Source organism: Octopus bimaculoides, chromosome 20, assembly GCF_001194135.2.
Source record: "Octopus bimaculoides isolate UCB-OBI-ISO-001 chromosome 20, ASM119413v2, whole genome shotgun sequence".
NCBI lineage: Eukaryota > Metazoa > Mollusca > Cephalopoda > Octopoda > Octopodidae > Octopus > Octopus bimaculoides.
Genome location: NC_069000.1, coordinates 233,537 through 241,036, shown reverse-complemented (window position 1 = coordinate 241,036; position 7,500 = coordinate 233,537). Strand labels below are relative to the sequence as shown.

Genomic DNA, 7,500 nt, shown 5'->3' with positions numbered 1-7,500 from the left:
TTGTAGGGCAATCCTAACCCTGCCCTGGTCAGTGTCCACCCTCTTAAAGGTTATCACCGTTAATTCCAATCTTTTCACTACACACACACTCACAACAAAATATATTGCTGTATAGAGGCAATATACACACAAAATGCATGCAGAAATATACACATTCACAACATATTTATGACTAGATCTATATACAATCGGCGCAATGCACAGATATCACACGACACAAGTGTTTAGATAATATACACACACACTCATATATATACACACATACACATGCTTATGTACTTTCCTCTTCAACACTAAAATGTTTTTACTTCCGAAACTGATAGCCACAGATCCTAAACCTTACACAGGATGTATACACTGTATATATGTGTGTGTATGTATATATTCGTAATTGTGGAACAGTTCAGCTATGTGACATGATTACACTGTTACCATCAATAAAATATGCTTATGTTTATGAAATACTAGAAAGACTTCCTTTTATACACCCCCACCCCCACGTAAATCTTTTGAAAATATATAATGCCTATACATATATATATAGTGTATGTATATATATAGTGTATATGCGTTTATGATTTATATTACAATATTTAATAGTAGCCTCCTTCCCTTTATATATCTAAATGTGGTTATATTAACATATTAAATAGTACGATATGTGTGCTTGCATGTTTATGAACATGATAGGGACATTTTCTGGCCCTTTCCTACAACCATCAGGATACTCTGGACGTTTATCAATGGCCACCACCACTAACTCTCTCTACCTCTCTCATCCCGGTTTATCTTTATACTTTCTTTTCTCTTCATTCTCTCCCTTTTACTCTCAAATGTGTCTTTTTTTCGTCTCTTTACATTCCTTTAGATTCCTCTTTACATTCTCCCATAAATACATGTTTACATGTCTGCCGACTTCTGTCGTTTTATCTTTTTTACTTATCCATTTGCACCTCTCTTCTCCTGTCAATTCATTGCAAACCTCTCTCTCTCTCTCTCTTCATCCATCCACCCTCGTGGGCCTCTTTTGTATCCATGTCTCTGCCGGGTTTTGTCTTTTTTTCCATTAAATTCTTACATTTGCCTGTCTATGACTACCTTTCCATCTGTTAGCCTTTACCTATGTCTACCTCGCCATCCTACCTCTCTCTCTATATCGATTTATCTCGTTTGGCTGTCTTATTCTTTTTTACAACTGCCCTATACCCATTACTAACATATCTCTGTGTATTTTTGTCCATCAATCTGTGTTTCTATATCCATTTGTTTTTATAAATTTGTTTCGTGTGTGTGTGTGTATAGATGTACTGGCCTCAGCATATTTATCTATTCCCTAATATACAGACAGACACACCTCCTTTTCATACACCTTATTTCGTTCCTCCAAACCCCATCACGCCACACAAACGACGACCAACCCATTACTCTCCCCCCTCTTTCCTTTCTTATCTGGTCTTTAGGAATTCCACTCACATCTCCGATGATTTTTACCAATATTTACTCCAGACTCTCGTATTTAACTATCATGTACAGGATTAAGGTTACCGCCTCGCCTACATCCAGCTTTGGGATCGATCTTTCATCGGTTTGAATTATATTTTTAATTCGAAGCAGTTCTTGGTCACGTATCTGCACACTTGTTTGTGTGTCTGTGCATAATATATACAAGCTTGTGTATGTATTGTATATATATGCATAATATATACGAGCTTGTGTGTGTGTATATATATGCATAATATATATATGTGTGTGTGCGTGTATATATGCATGATATATACAAACATGTGCGTGTGTGTGCATACACACACACACACACACACACACACACACACAAGCATTACTGATTTACATACGTCTGTGGATGAGTGTTGTGTGTGTGTTTATATACACATACCGGCGGGGGTAAAGGATACGCGCACAACCCATTTTCGGCGTAACCCTAACCCTAACCCTAACCCTAAACACCGGCTATGCGTATTCTTTGCTTTCGCCCACATACCAATGCTTGTGTCTTGTGTGTGTATCCAAATACATACAAACAGATGTATGTACACACACACACACACACACACACACACACACACAGATATATATATATGCATACACACATACACGTATGTGGTCGTGTTGCTTTCTCGTCATTCCACTTGGCAATGTCTTGTCTCATTCAGATCCACAGTCACGAATTTATGTTAAAACAGAAGTTTTAATGTTCACCCACAGACATTGCTATTTTATCAGTCTGTTATCTTGTTTAGGTACAATAAACGAAAACCGACCATATTGGAGTGACTTGCTTGAATAATATAACATAAGGTTCTATCGATCTTTGTTTGGAATGAAATAAGCATTTTTCATAGCAGCATTTCAGCCAAAATTATTAATCTCCACAAACACATGACAAGTGTGATAATGTTCACGCGTGTTTACTGTGTTTTTGCAACCTTTTAAGTCCCCCCCCCACCTCCAGCACATGCTATCCACGCTTCTACAAAGACAAAACGTTGTTCGAACGATCGTCTTCCCACACACCTCGAATATATATACAAAGACTGTATTAAAACTGTCCCTTTAATTCATCGAAGAACCTTTTATTTCAATATCACGTCATTAGAAATGTGAATAAATAGTTTCGTCATGACAACCGAAATCATTTAACAGTAAATACCAGTCATGTGCTGAGGTAGATTTAATTTTTGACCTTGTGCCTGTGTTAGAAACCACCATTTTACGTTCTGAGTTCAAATCCCGCCTAGGTCATCTTCGCCTTTTATACCTACGAAGTGGATGGTCTTCGGCCTAAATCAGAAATCATTATCATGAGTTCAAATCGTTCCGAAGTCAACTTTGCCTTTCATCTCTTCGGGTTCAATAAAAAGTACCAGCCAAGTAATACTGTCGATTTTATTCGATTAACCTTTTGCTCTAAACTCCTCTCCCTGGGTAGAGCTAAAAAATTATCCTGTCAAGCCTTAACTCTACACACACACACACACACAAACACACGTATATTTGGCGGTCTAATAATGATATTCAGATTTTGACACAAGGCCTACAAATAAGTAAATGTATAAAAATGTAAGAATGTTTTATTTAAGCCGTAATAAATAAATGAAACCTGTAGATCGCATACCGAAGTGTCGATCAATCAGGTTAGCTACGTAGATCGCGCATACCGAAGTAGCGCCGAGATGGTCTCCCAGACCTAAGGATGTTGAAGAGACACCATATGTCAGGACTAGCGTCCATATAACTCCATTCGGTCCGTGGTATGGCATATAATGATGATGATGGTAGGACTGGGTTCTATGGTTTTTAATGGTGGTGGTGTTTAGCCCCAGGCCAGCTGTTCACTGGACAGACCTATGATCAACAGATTGCTATTGATTGCTTTTGTCTTTTGGCCTGTTGATAGAAACCATCATAGATTCAGATACTAAAAGACTTTATTCAACAAATGATGCTACCGCTGAACATCCGATTTACATAAGGGAAAGAACTCGCTCATTACGTGATAACATTAATTAAACAAAAACAGAAATTTACGATCCCTCCCTCCCTCCCGCCGAAAAACAGTGAGTGTAGAATTATTAAAAGATAACAATGATATAACTACGAACAGAAATTAGGACAAAGCGTGAGTTATGGGGGCGTCAACAAACCAATACCGGTTGTTAGGCGGTGGCATTCGGGGATGCACAACTTCTGTCTTCAAAGTCCACTCACATTGGTTGGCCTAGCGCTGTAGTAGGAGATACTTGTCCAAGGTGCCACGCTGTAGGACCGAACCCGAAACCACGAGGCTGCAAAACAAGCTCCTTAGCCAGGCAGGCCTGTCTACGCATTTTCAATTTAATGCAACAACAAAGTGACAAATGAAGCCATTGGTTTCATTCTCTTTGAACAAGCTGACAGAAGATCAGCAGTTGGAGGCAATCTAAGGATTCGTTAGAATAACTTCTGTCTCTGTTACCCAGGAGAATGTTCCTTCTTGGAGAAATTGTTGATGTTGAACGAAGAATAAAATGAAAGTGCTATTGAGGTTGAGAATGTTGATGGATTTCATTCCGTGAACTTAACGGTTGGCCATGGAAGGGTCGGCTGCTTCGCAATGATGAGAAAACGTGTCGAGTATTTCATTACTTTACACAAAACTTTATTACATTGCAATGGTTCAGCTTCTACTAAAAGTCATTTCCATGCGCATGCGTGTGTATCTATGGGATCTTAAAATAAATCCAAGCCTGTCGGTTACAAAGTGGCAAAGTCCTTTTGTTTAAGTCAAAACAGCTCCCGAGGTTTGTGGTTACCTGAATTAGCTGATATATGCGTGTGTATATGCTTGCGTCACAATAGGACACAAGTGTGTATATTTCATTACTATTTATGTGTGTGCGCGTGCATGTGCATTACAGATGTATATATGATTGTGTGCATATCTTCTCTAAGGAACCTCAAATAGAGAATCCCTGAAATGATTCCAAATTTTCACTGTTCCTTTAATCGATTATATCTGGAGAATGTGGATCGATTTACTCTGTTCTGTTTTGGAGAATTCAAGCATTTCGAGGTTTCCATGCAGATCTGATGTTATGTAGCCCATTGCACCGATGGTAAAAGAAACAAATGCAAATCTATGTTCTGGATACAAGAGGTGTAGGTTTCTAATCAGTTCACTGGCCCTCCCACCAATTTATGAAGAGACACTCACATCCGTTGGGCAGGTGATCTCTAGAACGGTACGCAACTTTAGCTCCCTGTCTCATACAACTGTATCTGACCCTTTTGTGCTTACACACCGGCCTGTTGTTTTTTAATAAAATGTTTCACCACATACTTACGTGTGTGTGTGTGTGTGTGTACATACGGGCAGTCAGGAAAAATTGGTCAAGTAGGTTAGTGAGACGCCATCTAGAGAATGTCGTCAGAAAGGAGTTGTTACGAGTTTCAATTGGCACAATTGAGAGCAGAAGGAATTGAGTGAAGCTCTTAAAAAGGAACGTCTTCCTAACGAGATTTTGGGAAGAGTCCGTGAATTCAAAGCTAACAAACACTGACTTCCATATTGTCTGATTGGCTCTTACGCTTTGCCTCTCAGGTTGGAAGGAGTGGTTTTACTTTGCACAGTTCTTTGTTTCAGTAGATATCATTCTTTTACAGACACGAATTCACAAGAGTTGCAATAAGTGAGAGTTGCTCTTTCTAACATCTAACACTCGTAGTAAAGAAATGCGGCTTTCTCTTTACATAATACAAGTATTTTCTCCCACTTAGTTGACATAATTCCTCGTGAATACGTTTGTAGAAATTTGCAATCTGGTTGAGCAGAAATCTCCTTTCTATGTAAGACCTCAGCACAACCGTATTTCTTTTTCTCCTCAATAGAAAATGTAATAAGAAATGGAAAACGCAACAGCTTTTCATCGAGAACCGAAAATATATAATTTACTTTAATTAACCAGCAACTCGGGAACTTTTTCAAGTTCCTTTTTAGATGAGGAATGGTAAAGTATCTGAAAAGAAACGATCGAACAGGAACAGGTTATTTTGTGGTTTCAAATGATTAAACAAAGCAATTTGATGTTTGTTTTGACCAAAACGTAGTTTTTTTCCTTTCTTTTTTTAACTGAAAGAATTCTTTGACCGAAGCACATGACATGTTTTGAGATTCCTATCATAAATTTCATCAGAATTACTGCGGACAATAATTGCTTCAAACTTAGGTACAAGGCCAGCAATTTTAGGGAGAGTGGTGTTAATTGGGGCTCCAGTACTTAACTGGTTCTCCATTTTATCGATCCCGAAAGTCTGAAAGGTGAAGTTGATCTCGGCGATATTTGAACTCAGAAAGTTTAGGGCCGGAACAAATGCTGCTGAGCATTTTGTCCGATGTGCTAACGATTCTCTAGCTCATCTGCTTACTGCACACAATAACGATATCATCTAAATATGAGTTGGTAGGGTTTAAGTTATGATTCTGTGCGATGTTTTGCTTGAAAACCTGTCAAAAGTGTTTGTAAAGTAAAATAGAAACCTTACATTTTGATACATTTTCCCAGGGTTTGAAAATCAGTTTAAGGACGGGCTTTAAACGTTGTTGGTATTTGATAATAGATCATTAATGTTTCGTATCATTCTTACTAAAATGCAAAATGTTAAGAGATAGTATGGAACTTATAACAAGCCTGGGGAAAGCATGGCGGTGGGCTGGACGGATCGTTAGCAGGCCGGGCAAAGAAGGTGCGTAGCGGCATTTCATCCGCCCTGACATTCTGAGTTCAAATTCCGCCGAGGTCGATTGTGCTTTTCGTCCTTTCGTGGTCGATATAAGCACCAGTCGAGCAGTGAGGTTAATGTAATCAACTCCCCTCCTACCGCCCCCCAAAATGTGCCAATAACCGAAAGGATTATTATTTTCCATTGTGAATTACAGCCAGCTTGGAATATGCGTTTAAAAGAATCTACACACGAACACACACACACACACACACACACTCTCTCTCTCTCTCTCACTCACTCACTCACACAGTTTTGTTTAAATATAAAACCATCACCTTCTTATTCCCCTACTGTGTATACACACAAACACACACACACGTCTATCTATTTATCTGTATGCTTGTTTGTGTGTAATGTATCTATGTCTCCATACACAGTGCGTACACATTACATATTATCTCGTGACTTCTTTGTTTATCAGTCCGTCAATGAAACCAACCTGACCTCACCAACAACTACTACATTGTAAGTCTCCGCCTGCCTCTTAACTATATATTCTCGTACATAAACGCACACATGCGTTCGTGCGCGCAGAGCGTGTCTATATATATATATATATATATATATATATATATATACATACACATGAAACGTTGGTATACCGTGTGCTTGGTTATGGTTTTTATATAGCAAATGTTGTTCTCTTCCCCAAAACTTTGTCTTTAGGATCCAATTCTGAGCATCAGTCTAAGAAATTGAGACAACACTGTGAATATTTACTTATACAACCATATTGTGTGGTATATATATAGGATTTGAGCTGCAGAGAGTGTAGATAAGACGCTGTGTGTGTTTGTGTAAAAGCACATGCACCAGAGTATACAAGCACAGATTAAGGGTACACCATGCCAAATTAAGGGTACCCCTCCCTCTCTTTCTCACACACACACACACACACACACACTCCTATTTTATGGCTGAATGTCAAACGGTTGTCGTCTGAGGACTTGGAACCTCCCAGGAAGTTTATTTCTACTTTTATTTGTTTCAGTCATTTGACTGCGGCCATGCTGGAGCACCGCCTTTAGTCGAACAAACTGACCGTAGTACTTATTTGATCAGTTGCTTTTGTTGAACTGGTAAGTTACGGGGATGTAAACACACCAACATCGGTTGTCAAGCGATGATGGTGGGGACAGACACACAAACACATATATGTGTATATATATATATTATATATATATATATATACACACACACACACACACACACACACACACA

At 38.7% G+C, this 7,500-nt stretch overlaps 1 protein-coding gene across 3 annotated transcripts in view; it reads left to right on the top strand.

The window, feature by feature from the left end:
- LOC106878803 (H(+)/Cl(-) exchange transporter 3) overlaps positions 1-7,500 on the top strand; it is a 118,959-nt gene that overhangs the window by 740 nt on the left and 110,719 nt on the right. The window lies entirely within an intron of this gene.